Genomic DNA, 17,260 nt, shown 5'->3' with positions numbered 1-17,260 from the left:
ACCTTTCACATAGCCTAGATTTTGTAGAATCCTTAACTTAGCTGAGAAATAACTTAACTTTTCTATAGGCATGCTATAAAGTTTTATAAAAAGATTAGGGATGTAGGCATAAGAGCAATTTCTCATTGAGCTATGGCTGTTCTGATTTCACTGATTCCTTCTAAACATGTGAGATGTATTTTTTATATGCAGATATGCAAATAACCATTATAGTATCAATTTGGTCAAAGAATTGTTTTGCAACACAGATTACCAAAATCAAAAAAGTTAACAGGTAAACACTGACATTTTCCTAAAGGTTTTTTAAGTTTTATGAAAATATTAGGGATGTAGGCTTTATAGCAATTTCTCATTGGACTATGGATGTTCGGATTTCAATGATTCATTTTAAACATGTGAGATATAATTTTTATATGCAGATATGCAAATATCCTTTATTGAATCAATTTGGTCAAAGATTTTTATCCAACACAGATTACCAAAATTGAACAAGTTAAGAGGTAAATACTTACATTTTCCAAAAGGATACCTTTTACTATGCACCAAAAACCTAAAAAACCTATAACTATATATACATCATGCACATCATTGTTTATGTTGTATTTATTTTCCTATGGGAATTACATTTAGAAATGTACATTCTTTACAACATTGTCATCCATTGAATTCATGCAGAGTTTGAAGATTTCAAATAGTGACAAAAAGAATGACTTGACCATGAAGGGACACGAACCCTCAATCTTCTGATCAGAAGTCAGACGCCTCATCCATTATGCCACGCTGTCATCTATGTTGAAATTGTCGAACCTGTGGAAGGTGTGGTAATAGTAACCTCAAGTATAACATTCAAAATTTAGAAGCTTTTTCTAGAGGTATGTTTTGGAAAAACTTGCATATGAATTACAAAATGAAATCCAACATATTTTAGTGATTTATGTTGAGTGAACATTACAAAGTATACCTTTCACATAGCCTAGATTTTGTAAAATCCTTAACTTAGCTGAGAAATAACTTAACTTTTCTATAAGCATGCTATAAAGTTTTATAAAAAGATTAGGGATGTAGGCATAAGAGCAATTTCTCATTGAGCTATGGCTGTTCTGATTTCACTGATTCCTTCTAAACATGTGAGATGTATTTTTTATATGCAGATATGCAAATAACCATTATAGTATCAATTTGGTCAAAGAATTGTTTTGCAACACAGATTACCAAAATCAAAAAAGTTAACAGGTAAACACTGACATTTTCCTAAAGGTTTTTTAAGTTTTATGAAAATATTAGGGATGTAGGCTTTATAGCAATTTCTCATTGGACTATGGATGTTCGGATTTCAATGATTCATTTTAAACATGTGAGATATAATTTTTATATGCAGATATGCAAATATCCTTTATTGTATCAATTTGGTCAAAGATTTTTTTCCAACACAGATTACCAAAATTGAACAAGTTAAGAGGTAAATACTTACATTTTCCAAAAGGATACCTTTTACTATGCACCAAAAACCTAAAAAACCTATAACTAAGTATACATCATGCACATCATTGTTTATGTTGTATTTATTTTCCTATGGGAATTACATTTAGAAATGTACATTCTTTACAACATTGTCATCCATTGAATTCATGCAGAGTTTGAAGATTTCAAATTGTGACAAAATGAAAGACTCGACCACGAAGGGACTCGAACCCTCAATCTTCTGATCCGAAGTCAGACGCCTTATCCATTAGGCCACGCGGTCATCTTTATAGAAGGTGTCGAACCTGTGGAAGGTGTGGTAAAAGTAACCTCAAGTATAACATTCAAAATTTAGAAGTTTTTTCTAGATATATGTATTGGAAAAACTTGCATATGAAATACAAAATGAAATCCAACATATTTTAGTGATTTATGTTGAGTGAACATTACAAAGTATACCTTTCACATAGCCTAGATTTTGTAAAATCCTTAACTTAGCTGAGAAATAACTTAACTTTTCTATAAGCATGCTATAAAGTTTTATAAAAAGATTAGGGATGTAGGCATAAGAGCAATTTCTCATTGAGCTATGGCTGTTCTGATTTCACTGATTCCTTCTAAACATGTGAGATGTATTTTTTATATGCAGATATGCAAATAACCATTATAGTATCAATTTGGTCAAAGAATTGCTTTGCAACACAGATTACCAAAATCAAACAAACATGTGAGATATAATTTTTATATGCAGATATGCAAATATCCTTTATTGTATCAATTTGGTCAAAGATTTTTTTCCAACACAGATTACCAAAATTGAACAAGTTAACAGGTAAATACTTACCTTTTCCAAAAGGATACCTTTTACTATGCACCAAAAACCTAAAAAAACTATAACTATGTGTACATCATGCACATCATTGTTTATGTTGTATTTATTTTCCTATGGGAATTACATTTAGAAATGTACATTCTTTACAACATTGTCATCCATTGAATTCATGCAGAGTTTGAAGATTTCAAATTGTGACAAAATGAAAGACTCGACCACGAAGAGACTCGAACCCTCAATCTTCTAATCCGAAGTCAGACGCTTTATCCATTAGGCCACACAGTCATCTTTATAGAATTTGTCGAACCTGTGGAAGGTGTGGTAATAGTAACCTCAAGTATAACATTCAAAATTTAGAAGTTTTTTCTAGATATATGTTTTGGAAAAACTTGCATATGAATTACAAAATGAAATCCAACATATTTTAGTGATTTATGTTGAGAGAACATTACAAAGTATACCTTTCACATAGCCTAGATTTTGTAGAATCCTTAACTTAGCTGAGAAATAACTTAACTTTTCTATAGGCATACTATAAAGTTTTATAAAAAGATTAGGGATGTAGGCATAAGAGCAATTTCTCATTGAGCTATGGCTGTTCTGATTTCACTGATTCCTTCTAAACATGTGAGATGTATTTTTTATATGCAGATATGCAAATAACCATTATAGTATCAATTTGGTCAAAGAATTGTTTTGCAACACAGATTACCAAAATCAAAAAAGTTAACAGGTAAACACTGACATTTTCCTAAAGGTTTTTTAAGTTTTATGAAAATATTAGGGATGTAGGCTTTATAGCAATTTCTCATTGGACTATGAATGTTCGGATTTCAATGATTCATTTTAAACATGTGAGATATAATTTTTATATGCAGATATGCAAATATCCTTTATTGTATCAATTTGGTCAAAGATTTTTTTCCAACACAGATTACCAAAATTGAACAAGTTAACAGGTAAATACTGACCTTTTCCAAAAGGATACCTTTTACTATGCACCAAAAACCTAAAAAAACTTTAACTATGTGTACATCATTGTTTATGTTGTATTTATTTTCCTATGGGAATTACATTTAGAAATGTACATTCTTTACAACATTGTCATCCATTGAATTCATGCAGAGTTTGAAGATTTCAAATTGTGACAAAATGAAAGACTCGACCACGAAGAGACTCGAACCCTCAATCTTCTAATCCGAAGTCAGACGCTTTATCCATTAGGCCACACAGTCATCTTTATAGAATTTGTCGAACCTGTGGAAGGTGTGGTAATAGTAACCTCAAGTATAACATTCAAAATTTAGAAGTTTTTTCTAGATATATGTATTGGAAAAACTTGCATATGAAATACAAAATGAAATCCAACATATTTTAGTGATTTATGTTGAGTGAACATTACAAAGTATACCTTTCACATAGCCTAGATTTTGTAAAATCCTTAATTTAGCTGAGAAATAACTTTACTTTTCTATAGGCATGCTATAAAGTTTTATAAAAAGATTAGGGATGTAGGCATAAGAGCAATTTCTCATTGAGCTATGGCTGTTCTGATTTCACTGATTCCTTCTAAACATGTGAGATGTATTTTTTATATGCAGATATGCAAATAACCATTATAGTATCAATTTGGTCAAAGAATTGCTTTGCAACACAGATTACCAAAATCAAACAAGTTAACAGGTAAACACTGACATTTTCCTAAAGGTTTTATAAGTTTTATGAAAATATTAGGGATGTAGGCTTTATAGCAATTTCTCATTGGACTATGAATGTTCGGATTTCAATGATTCATTTTAAACATGTGAGATATAATTTATATATGCAGATATGCAAATATCCTTTATTGTATCAATTTGGTCAAAGATTTTTTTCCAACACAGATTACCAAAATTGAACAAGTTAAGAGGTAAATACTTACCTTTTCCAAAAGGATACCTTTTACTATGCACGAAAAACCTAAAAAAACTATAACTATGTGTACATCATGCACATCATTGTTTATGTTGTATTTATTTTCCTATGGGAATTACATTTAGAAATGTACATTCTTTACAACATTGTCATCCATTGAATTCATGCAGAGTTTGAAGATTTCAAATAGTGACAAAAAGAATGACTTGACCATGAAGGGACACGAACCCTCAATCTTCTGATCAGAAGTCAGACGCCTCATCCATTATGCCACGCTGTCATCTATGTCGAAATTGTCGAACCTGTGGAAGGTGTGGTAATAGTAACCTCAAGTATAACATTCAAAATTTAGAAGCTTTTTCTAGAGGTATGTTTTGGAAAAACTTGCATATGAATTACAAAATGAAATCCAACATATTTTAGTGATTTATGTTGAGTGAACATTACAAAGTATACCTTTCACATAGCCTAGATTTTGTAGAATCCTTAACTTAGCTGAGAAATAACTTAACTTTTCTACAGGCATGCTATAAAGTTTTATAAAAAGATTAGGGATGTAGGCATTAGAGCAATTTCTCATTGAACTATGGGTGTTCTGATTTCACTGATTCCTTCTAAACATGTGAGATGTATTTTTTATATGCAGATATGCAAATAACCATTATAGTATCAATTTGGTCAAAGAACTGCTTTGCAACACAGATTACCAAAATCAAACAAGTTAACAGGTAAACACTTACATTTTCCTAAAGGTTTTTTAAGAATTATGAAAATATTAGGGATGTAGGCTTTATAGCAATTTCTCATTGGACTATGGATGTTCGGATTTCAATGATTCATTTTAAACATGTGAGATATAATTTTTATATGCAGATATGTAATATCCTTTATTGTATCAATTTGGTCAAAGATTTTTTTCCAACACAGATTACCAAAATTGAACAAGTTAACAGGTAAATACTTACCTTTTCCAAAAGGATACCTTTTACTATGCACCAAAAACCTAAAAAAACTATAACTATGTGTACATCATGCACATCATTGTTTATGTTGTATTTATTTTCCTATGGGAATTACATTTAGAAATGTACATTCATTACAACATTGTCATCCATTGAATTCATGCAGAGTTTGAAGATTTCAAATTGTGACAAAATGAAAGACTCGACCACGAAGTGACTCGAACCCTCAATCTTCTGATCCGAAGTCAGACGCCTTATCCATTAGGCCACGCGGTCATCTTTATAGAAGGTGTCGAACCTGTGGAAGGTGTGGTAAAAGTAACCTCAAGTATAACATTCAAAATTTAGAAGTTTTTTCTAGATATATGTATTGGAAAAACTTGCATATGAAATACAAAATGAAATCCAACATATTTTAGTGATTTATGTTGAGTGAACATTACAAAGTATACCTTTCACATAGCCTAGTTTTTGTAAAATCCTTAACTTAGCTGAGAAATAACTTAACTTTTCTATAGGCATGCTATAAAGTTTTATAAAAAGATTAGGGATGTAGGCATAAGAGCAATTTCTCATTGAGCTATGGCTGTTCTGATTTCACTGATTCCTTCTAAACATGTGAGATGTATTTTTTATATGCAGATATGCAAATAACCATTATAGTATCAATTTGGTCAAAGATTTTTTTCCAACACAGATTACCAAAATTGAACAAGTTAACAGGTAAATACTTACCTTTTCCAAAAGGATACCTTTTACTATGCACCAAAAACCTAAAAAAACTATAACTATGTGTACATCATGCACATCATTGTTTATGTTGTATTTATTTTCCTATGGGAATTACATTTAGAAATGTACATTCTTTACAACATTGTCATCCATTGAATTCATGCAGAGTTTGAAGATTTCAAATTGTGACAAAAAGAATGACTTGACCACAAAGGGACTCGAACCCTCAAACTTCTAATCCGAAGTCAGACGCTTTATCCATTAGGCCACACAGTCATCTTTATAGAATTTGTCGAACCTGTGGAAGGTGTGGTAATAGTAACCTCAAGTATAACATTCAAAATTTAGAAGTTTTTTCTAGATATATGTTTTGGAAAAACTTGCATATGAATTACAAAATGAAATCCAACATATTTTAGTGATTTATGTTGAGAGAACATTACAAAGTATACCTTTCACATAGCCTAGATTTTGTAGAATCCTTAACTTAGCTGAGAAATAACTTAACTTTTCTATAGGCATGCTATAAAGTTTTATAAAAAGATTAGGGATGTAGGCATAAGAGCAATTTCTCATTGAGCTATGGCTGTTCTGATTTCACTGATTCCTTCTAAACATGTGAGATGTATTTTTTATATGCAGATATGCAAATAACCATTATAGTATCAATTTGGTCAAAGAATTGTTTTGCAACACAGATTACCAAAATCAAACAAGTTAACAGGTAAACACTGACATTTTCCTAAAGGTTTTTTAAGTTTTATGAAAATATTAGGGATGTAGGCTTTATAGCAATTTCTCATTGGACTATGGATGTTCGGATTTCAATTATTCATTTTAAACATGTGAGATATAATTTTTATATGCAGATATGCAAATATCCTTTATTGTATCAATTTGGTCAAAGATTTTTTTCCAACACAGATTACCAAAATTGAACAAGTTAAGAGGTAAATACTTACATTTTCCAAAAGGATACCTTTTACTATGCACCAAAAACCTAAAAAACCTATAACTATGTATACATCATGCACATCATTGTTTATATTGTATTTATTTTCCTATGGGAATTACATTTAGAAATGTACATTCTTTACAACATTGTCATCCATTGAATTCATGCAGAGTTTGAAGATTTCAAATAGTGACAAAAAGAATGACTTGACCATGAAGGGACACGAACCCTCAATCTTCTGATCAGAAGTCAGACGCCTCATCCATTATGCCACGCTGTCATCTATGTCGAAATTGTCGAACCTGTGGAAGGTGTGGTAATAGTAACCTCAAGTATAACATTCAAAATTTAGAAGCTTTTTCTAGAGGTATGTTTTGGAAAAACTTGCATATGAATTACAAAATGAAATCCAACATATTTTAGTGATTTATGTTGAGTGAACATTACAAAGTATACCTTTCACATAGCCTAGATTTTGTAAAATCCTTAACTTAGCTGAGAAATAACTTAACTTTTCTACAGGCATGCTATAAAGTTTTATAAAAAGATTAGGGATGTAGGCATTAGAGCAATTTCTCATTGAACTATGGGTGTTCTGATTTCACTGATTCCTTCTAAACATGTGAGATGTATTTTTTATATGCAGATATGCAAATAACCATTATAGTATCAATTTGGTCAAAGAACTGCTTTGCAACACAGATTACCAAAATCAAACAAGTTAACAGGTAAACACTTACATTTTCCTAAAGGTTTTTTAAGAATTATGAAAATATTAGGGATGTAGGCTTTATAGCAATTTCTCATTGGACTATGGATGTTCGGATTTCAATGATTCATTTTAAACATGTGAGATATAATTTTTATATGCAGATATGTAATATCCTTTATTGTATCAATTTGGTCAAAGATTTTTTTCCAACACAGATTACCAAAATTGAACAAGTTAACAGGTAAATACTTACCTTTTCCAAAAGGATACCTTTTACTATGCACCAAAAACCTAAAAAAACTATAACTATGTGTACATCATGCACATCATTGTTTATGTTGTATTTATTTTCCTATGGGAATTACATTTAGAAATGTACATTCTTTACAACATTGTCATCCATTGAATTCATGCAGAGTTTGAAGATTTCAAATTGTGACAAAATGAAAGACTCGACCACGAAGGGACTCGAACCCTCAATCTTCTAATCCGAAGTCAGACGCTTTATCCATTAGGCCACACAGTCATCTTTATAGAATTTGTCGAACCTGTGGAAGGTGTGGTAATAGTAACCTCAAGTATAACATTCAAAATTTAGAAGTTTTTTCTAGATATATGTTTTGGAAAAACTTGCATATGAATTACAAAATGAAATCCAACATATTTTAGTGATTTATGTTGAGAGAACATTACAAAGTATACCATTCACATAGCCTAGATTTTGTAGAATCCTTAACTTAGCTGAGAAATAACTTAACTTTTCTATAGGCATGCTATAAAGTTTTATAAAAAGATTAGGGATGTAGGCATAAGAGCAATTTCTCATTGAGCTATGGCTGTTCTGATTTCACTGATTCCTTCTAAACATGTGAGATGTATTTTTTATATGCAGATATGCAAATAACCATTATAGTATCAATTTGGTCAAAGAATTGTTTTGCAACACAGATTACCAAAATCAAACAAGTTAACAGGTAAACACTGACATTTTCCTAAAGGTTTTTTAAGTTTTATGAAAATATTAGGGATGTAGGCTTTATAGCAATTTCTCATTGGACTATGGATGTTCGGATTTCAATGATTCATTTTAAACATGTGAGATATAATTTTTATATGCAGATATGCAAATATCCTTTATTGTATCAATTTGGTCAAAGATTTTTTTCCAACACAGATTACCAAAATTGAACAAGTTAACAGGTAAATACTTACCTTTTCCAAAAGGATACTTTTTACTATGCACCAAAACCTAAAAAAACTATAACTATGTGTACATCATGCACATCATTGTTTATGTTGTATTTATTTTCCTATGGGAATTACATTTAGAAATGTACATTCTTTACAACATTGACATCCATTGAATTCATGCAGAGTTTGAAGATTTCAAATTGTGACAAAATGAAAGACTCGACCACGAAGGGACTCGAACCCTCAATCTTCTGATCCGAAGTCAGACGTCTTACCCATTAGGCCACGCGGTCATCTTTATAGAAGTTGTCGAACCTGTGGAAGGTGTGGTAAAAGTAACCTCAAGTATAACATTCAAAATTTAGAAGTTTTTTCTAGATATATGTTTTGGAAAAACTTGCATATGAATTACAAAATAAAATCCAACATATTTTAGTGATTTATGTTGAGTGAACATTACAAAGTATACCTTTCACATAGCCTAGATTTTGTAAAATCCTTAACTTAGCTGAGAAATAACTTAACTTTTCTATAGGCATGCTATAAAGTTTTATAAAAAGATTAGGGATGTAGGCATTAGAGCAATTTCTCATTGAGCTATGGCTGTTCAGATTTCAGTGATTCCTTCTAAACATGTGAGATGTATTTTTTATATGCAGATATGCAAATAACCATTATAGTATCAATTTGGTCAAAGAATTGCTTTGCAACACAGATTACCAAAATCAAACAAGTTAACAGGTAAACACTGACATTTTCCTAAAGGTTTTTTAAGTTTTATGAAAATATTAGGGATGTAGGCTTTATAGCAATTTCTCATTGGACTATGGATGTTCGGATTTCAATGATTCATTTTAAACATGTGAGATATAATTTTTATATGCAGATATGCAAATATCCTTTATTATATCAATTTGGTCAAACATTTTTTTCCAACACAGATTACCAAAATTGAACAAGTTAACAGGTAAATACTTACATTTTCCAAAAGGATACTTTTTGCTATGCACCAAAAACCTAAAAAAACTATAACTATGTGTACATCATGCACATCATTGTTTATGTTGTATTTATTTTCCTATGGGAATTACATTTAGAAATGTACATTCTTTACAACATTGTCATCCATTGAATTCATGCAGAGATTGAAGATTTCAAATTGTGACAAAATGAAAGACTTGACCACGAAGGGACTCGAACCCTCAATCTTCTAATCCGAAGTCAGACGCTTTATCCATTAGGCCACACAGTCATCTTTATAGAATTTGTCGAACCTGTGGAAGGTGTGGTAATAGTAACCTCAAGTATAACATTCAAAATTTAGAAGTTTTTTCTAGATATATGTTTTGGAAAAACTTGCATATGAATTACAAAATGAAATCCAACATATTTTAGTGATTTATGTTGAGTGAACATTACAAAGTATACCTTTCACATAGCCTAGTTTTTGTAAAATCCTTAACTTAGCTGAGAAATAACTTAACTTTTCTATAGGCATGCTATAAAGTTTTATAAAAAGATTAGGGATGTAGGCATAAGAGCAATTTCTCATTGAGCTATGGCTGTTCTGATTTCACTGATTCCTTCTAAACATGTGAGATGTATTTTTTATATGCAGATATGCAAATAACCATTATAGTATCAATTTGGTCAAAGATTTTTTTCCAACACAGATTACCAAAATTGAACAAGTTAACAGGTAAATACTTACCTTTTCCAAAAGGATACCGTTTACTATGCACCAAAAACCTAAAAAAACTATAACTATGTGTACATCATGCACATCATTGTTTATGTTGTATTTATTTTCCTATGGGAATTACATTTAGAAATGTACATTCTTTACAACATTGTCATCCATTGAATTCATGCAGAGTTTGAAGATTTCAAATTGTGACAAAAAGAATGACTTGACCACAAAGTGACTTGAACCCTCAAACTTCTAATCCGAAGTCAGACGCTTTATCCATTAGGCCACACAGTCATCTTTATAGAATTTGTCGAACCTGTGGAAGGTGTGGTAATAGTAACCTCAAGTATAACATTCAAAATTTAGAAGTTTTTTCTAGATATATGTTTTGGAAAAACTTGCATATGAATTACAAAATGAAATCCAACATATTTTAGTGATTTATGTTGAGAGAACATTACAAAGTATACCTTTCACATAGCCTAGATTTTGTAGAATCCTTAACTTAGCTGAGAAATAACTTAACTTTTCTATAGGCATGCTATAAAGTTTTATAAAAAGATTAGGGATGTAGGCATAAGAGCAATTTCTCATTGAGCTATGGCTGTTCTGATTTCACTGATTCCTTCTAAACATGTGAGATGTATTTTTTATATGCAGATATGCAAATAACCATTATAGTATCAATTTGGTCAAAGAATTGTTTTGCAACACAGATTACCAAAATCAAACAAGTTAACAGGTAAACACTGACATTTTCCTAAAGGTTTTTTAAGTTTTATGAAAATATTAGGGATGTAGGCTTTATAGCAATTTCTCATTGGACTATGGATGTTCGGATTTCAATGATTCATTTTAAACATGTGAGATATAATTTTTATATGCAGATATGCAAATATCCTTTATTGTATCAATTTGGTCAAAGATTTTTTTCCAACACAGATTACCAAAATTGAACAAGTTAAGAGGTAAATACTTACATTTTCCAAAAGGATACCTTTTACTATGCACCAAAAACCTAAAAAACCTATAACTATGTATACATCATGCACATCATTGTTTATGTTGTATTTATTTTCCTATGGGAATTACATTTAGAAATGTACATTCTTTACAACATTGTCATCCATTGAATTCATGCAGAGTTTGAAGATTTCAAATAGTGACAAAAAGAATGACTTGACCATGAAGGGACACGAACCCTCAATCTTCTGATCAGAAGTCAGACGCCTCATCCATTATGCCACGCTGTCATCTATGTCGAAATTGTCGAACCTGTGGAAGGTGTGGTAATAGTAACCTCAAGTATAACATTCAAAATTTAGAAGCTTTTTCTAGAGGTATGTTTTGGAAAAACTTGCATATGAATTACAAAATGAAATCCAACATATTTTAGTGATTTATGTTGAGTGAACATTACAAAGTATACCTTTCACATAGCCTAGATTTTGTAAAATCCTTAACTTAGCTGAGAAATAACTTAACTTTTCTACAGGCATGCTATAAAGTTTTATAAAAAGATTAGGGATGTAGGCATTAGAGCAATTTCTCATTGAACTATGGGTGTTCTGATTTCACTGATTCCTTCTAAACATGTGAGATGTATTTTTTATATGCAGATATGCAAATAACCATTATAGTATCAATTTGGTCAAAGAACTGCTTTGCAACACAGATTACCAAAATCAAACAAGTTAACAGGTAAACACTTACATTTTCCTAAAGGTTTTTTAAGAATTATGAAAATATTAGGGATGTAGGCTTTATAGCAATTTCTCATTGGACTATGGATGTTCGGATTTCAATGATTCATTTTAAACATGTGAGATATAATTTTTATATGCAGATATGTAATATCCTTTATTGTATCAATTTGGTCAAAGATTTTTTTCCAACACAGATTACCAAAATTGAACAAGTTAACAGGTAAATACTTACCTTTTCCAAAAGGATACCTTTTACTATGCACCAAAAACCTAAAAAAACTATAACTATGTGTACATCATGCACATCATTGTTTATGTTGTATTTATTTTCCTATGGGAATTACATTTAGAAATGTACATTCTTTACAACATTGTCATCCATTGAATTCATGCAGAGTTTGAAGATTTCAAATTGTGACAAAATGGAAGACTCGACCACGAAGGGACTCGAACCCTCAATCTTCTAATCCGAAGTCAGACGCTTTATCCATTAGGCCACACAGTCATCTTTATAGAATTTGTCGAACCTGTGGAAGGTGTGGTAATAGTAACCTCAAGTATAACATTCAAAATTTAGAAGTTTTTTCTAGATATATGTTTTGGAAAAACTTGCATATGAATTACAAAATGAAATCCAACATATTTTAGTGATTTATGTTGAGAGAACATTACAAAGTATACCATTCACATAGCCTAGATTTTGTAGAATCCTTAACTTAGCTGAGAAATAACTTAACTTTTCGATAGGCATGCTATAAAGTTTTATAAAAAGATTAGGGATGTAGGCATAAGAGCAATTTCTCATTGAGCTATGGCTGTTCTGATTTCACTGATTCCTTCTAAACATGTGAGATGTATTTTTTATATGCAGATATGCAAATAACCATTATAGTATCAATTTGGTCAAAGAATTGTTTTGCAACACAGATTACCAAAATCAAACAAGTTAACAGGTAAACACTGACATTTTCCTAAAGGTTTTTTAAGTTTTATGAAAATATTAGGGATGTAGGCTTTATAGCAATTTCTCATTGGACTATGGATGTTCGGATTTCAATGATTCATTTTAAACATGTGAGATATAATTTTTATATGCAGATATGCAAATATCCTTTATTGTATCAATTTGGTCTAAGATTTTTTTCCAACACAGATTACCAAAATTGAACAAGTTAAGAGGTAAATACTTACATTTTCCAAAAGGATACCTTTTACTATGCACCAAAAACCTAAAAAACCTATAACTATGTATACATCATGCACATCATTGTTTATGTTGTATTTATTTTCCTATGGGAATTACATTTAGAAATGTACATTCTTTACAACATTGTCATCCATTGAATTCATGCAGAGTTTGAAGATTTCAAATAGTGACAAAAAGAATGACTTGACCATGAAGGGACACGAACCTTCAATCTTCTGATCAGAAGTCAGACGCCTCATCCATTATGCCACGCTGTCATCTATGTCGAAATTGTCGAACCTGTGGAAGGTGTGGTAATAGTAACCTCAAGTATAACATTCAAAATTTAGAAGCTTTTTCTAGAGGTATGTTTTGGAAAAACTTGCATATGAATTACAAAATGAAATCCAACATATTTTAGTGATTTATGTTGAGTGAACATTACAAAGTATACCTTTCACATAGCCTAGATTTTGTAAAATCCTTAACTTAGCTGAGAAATAACATAACTTTTCTACAGGCATGCTATAAAGTTTTATAAAAAGATTAGGGATGTAGGCATTAGAGCAATTTCTCATTGAACTATGGGTGTTCTGATTTCACTGATTCCTTCTAAACATGTGAGATGTATTTTTTATATGCAGATATGCAAATAACCATTATAGTATCAATTTGGTCAAAGAACTGCTTTGCAACACAGATTACCAAAATCAAACAAGTTAACAGGTAAACACTTACATTTTCCTAAAGGTTTTTTAAGAATTATGAAAATATTAGGGATGTAGGCTTTATAGCAATTTCTCATTGGACTATGGATGTTCGGATTTCAATGATTCATTTTAAACATGTGAGATATAATTTTTATATGCAGATATGTAATATCCTTTATTGTATCAATTTGGTCAAAGATTTTTTTCCAACACAGATTACCAAAATTGAACAAGTTAACAGGTAAATACTTACCTTTTCCAAAAGGATACTTTTTACTATGCACCAAAAACCTAAAAAAACTATAACTATGTGTACATCATGCACATCATTGTTTATGTTGTATTTATTTTCCTATGGGAATTACATTTAGAAATGTACATTCTTTACAACATTGACATCCATTGAATTCATGCAGAGTTTGAAGATTTCAAATTGTGACAAAATGAAAGACTCGACCACGAAGGGACTCGAACCCTCAATCTTCTGATCCGAAGTCAGACGTCTTACCCATTAGGCCACGCGGTCATCTTTATAGAAGTTGTCGAACCTGTGGAAGGTGTGGTAAAAGTAACCTCAAGTATAACATTCAAAATTTAGAAGCTTTTTCTAGAGGTATGTTTTGGAAAAACTTGCATATGAATTACAAAATAAAATCCAACATATTTTAGTGATTTATGTTGAGTGAACATTACAAAGTATACCTTTCACATAGCCTAGATTTTGTAAAATCCTTAACTTAGCTGAGAAATAACTTAACTTTTCTATAGGCATGCTATAAAGTTTTATAAAAAGATTAGGGATGTAGGCATTAGAGCAATTTCTCATTGAGCTATGGCTGTTCTGATTTCAGTGATTCCTTCTAAACATGTGAGATGTATTTTTTATATGCAGATATGCAAATAACCATTATAGTATCAATTTGGTCAAAGAATTGCTTTGCAACACAGATTACCAAAATCAAACAAGTTAACAGGTAAACACTGACATTTTCCTAAAGGTTTTTTAAGTTTTATGAAAATATTAGGGATGTAGGCTTTATAGCAATTTCTCATTGGACTATGGATGTTCGGATTTCAATGATTCATTTTAAACATGTGAGATATAATTTTTATATGCAGATATGCAAATATCCTTTATTATATCAATTTGGTCTAACATTTTTTTCCAACACAGATTACCAAAATTGAACAAGTTAACAGGTAAATACTTACCTTTTCCAAAAGGATACCTTTTGCTATGCACCAAAAACCTAAAAAAACTATAACTATGTGTACATCATGCACATCATTGTTTATGTTGTATTTATTTTCCTATGGGAATTACATTTAGAAATGTACATTCTTTACAACATTGTCATCCATTGAATTCATGCAGAGTTTGAAGATTTCAAATTGTGACAAAATGAAAGACTCGACCACGAAGGGACTCGAACCCTCAATCTTCTAATCAGAAGTCAGACGCTTTATCCATTAGGCCACACAGTCATCTTTATAGAATTTGTCGAACCTGTGGAAGGTGTGGTAATAGTAACCTCAAGTATAACATTCAAAATTTAGAAGTTTTTTCTAGATATATGTTTTGGAAAAACTTGCATATGAATTACAAAATGAAATCCAACATATTTTAGTGATTTATGTTGAGAGAACATTACAAAGTATACCATTCACATAGCCTAGATTTTGTAGAATCCTTAACTTAGCTGAGAAATAACTTAACTTTTCTATAGGCATGCTATAAAGTTTTATAAAAAGATTAGGGATGTAGGCATAAGAGCAATTTCTCATTGAGCTATGGCTGTTCTGATTTCACTGATTCCTTCTAAACATGTGAGATGTATTTTTTATATGCAGATATGCAAATAACCATTATAGTATCAATTTGGTCAAAGAATTGTTTTGCAACACAGATTACCAAAATCAAACAAGTTAACAGGTAAACACTGACATTTTCCTAAAGGTTTTTTAAGTTTTATGAAAATATTAGGGATGTAGGCTTTATAGCAATTTCTCATTGGACTATGGATGTTCGGATTTCAATGATTCATTTTAAACATGTGAGATATAATTTTTATATGCAGATATGCAAATATCCTTTATTGTATCAATTTGGTCAAAGATTTTTTTCCAACACAGATTACCAAAATTGAACAAGTTAAGAGGTAAATACTTACATTTTCCAAAAGGATACCTTTTACTATGCACCAAAAACCTAAAAAACCTATAACTATGTATACATCATGCACATCATTGTTTATGTTGTATTTATTTTCCTATGGGAATTACATTTAGAAATGTACATTCTTTACAACATTGTCATCCATTGAATTCATGCAGAGTTTGAAGATTTCAAATAGTGACAAAAAGAATGACTTGACCATGAAGGGACACGAACCCTCAATCTTCTGATCAGAAGTCAGACGCCTCATCCATTATGCCACGCTGTCATCTATGTCGAAATTGTCGAACCTGTGGAAGGTGTGGTAATAGTAACCTCAAGTATAACATTCAAAATTTAGAAGCTTTTTCTAGAGGTATGGTTTGGAAAAACTTGCATATGAATTACAAAATGAAATCCAACATATTTTAGTGATTTATGTTGAGTGAACATTACAAAGTATACGTTTCACATAGCCTAGATTTTGTAAAATCCTTAACTTAGCTGAGAAATAACATAACTTTTCTACAGGCATGCTATAAAGTTTTATAAAAAGATTAGGGATGAAGGCATTAGAGCAATTTCTCATTGAACTATGGGTGTTCTGATTTCACTGATTCCTTCTAAACATGTGAGATGTATTTTTTATATGCAGATATGCAAATAACCATTATAGTATCAATTTGGTCAAAGAACTGCTTTGCAACACAGATTACCAAAATCAAACAAGTTAACAGGTAAACACTTACATTTTCCTAAAGGTTTTTTAAGAATTATGAAAATATTAGGGATGTAGGCTTTATAGCAATTTCTCATTGGACTATGGATGTTCGGATTTCAATGATTCATTTTAAACATGTGAGATATAATTTTTATATGCAGATATGCAAATATCCTTTATTATATCAATTTGGTCAAACATTTTTTTCCAAGTCAGATTACCAAAATTGAACAAGTTAAGAGGTAAATACTTACCTTTTCCAAAAGGATACCTTTTTGCTATGCACCAAAAACCTAAAAAAACTATAACTATGTGTACATCATGCACATCATT

At 30.7% G+C, this 17,260-nt stretch overlaps 5 non-coding genes across 5 annotated transcripts; all 5 read right to left on the bottom strand.

Annotated features, from left to right (window-relative positions):
• Positions 1 to 1,671: 1,671 nt before the first annotated feature.
• On the bottom strand, positions 1,672 to 1,744 carry TRNAR-UCG (transfer RNA arginine (anticodon UCG)). The gene has a single exon. It is a non-coding gene; the product is annotated as a tRNA-Arg (tRNA).
• A 3,628-nt stretch (positions 1,745 to 5,372) lies between these two features.
• TRNAR-UCG (transfer RNA arginine (anticodon UCG)) lies at positions 5,373 to 5,445 on the bottom strand. Its single transcript has one exon. It is a non-coding gene; the product is annotated as a tRNA-Arg (tRNA).
• Positions 5,446 to 8,979: 3,534 nt separating this feature from the next.
• Positions 8,980 to 9,052, bottom strand: TRNAR-UCG (transfer RNA arginine (anticodon UCG)). Its single transcript has one exon. It is a non-coding gene; the product is annotated as a tRNA-Arg (tRNA).
• An 886-nt stretch (positions 9,053 to 9,938) lies between these two features.
• TRNAR-UCG (transfer RNA arginine (anticodon UCG)) lies at positions 9,939 to 10,011 on the bottom strand. The gene has a single exon. It is a non-coding gene; the product is annotated as a tRNA-Arg (tRNA).
• A 4,493-nt stretch (positions 10,012 to 14,504) lies between these two features.
• TRNAR-UCG (transfer RNA arginine (anticodon UCG)) lies at positions 14,505 to 14,577 on the bottom strand. Its single transcript has one exon. It is a non-coding gene; the product is annotated as a tRNA-Arg (tRNA).
• Between the last annotated feature and the right edge of the window lie 2,683 nt (positions 14,578 to 17,260).

Source organism: Taudactylus pleione, unplaced genomic scaffold, assembly GCF_031769625.1.
Source record: "Taudactylus pleione unplaced genomic scaffold, aTauple2 ptg000612l, whole genome shotgun sequence".
Lineage (NCBI taxonomy): Eukaryota > Metazoa > Chordata > Amphibia > Anura > Myobatrachidae > Taudactylus > Taudactylus pleione.
The sequence above is the reverse complement of the archived record's forward strand: the minus strand, read 5'-3'. Positions and strand labels throughout refer to the sequence as shown.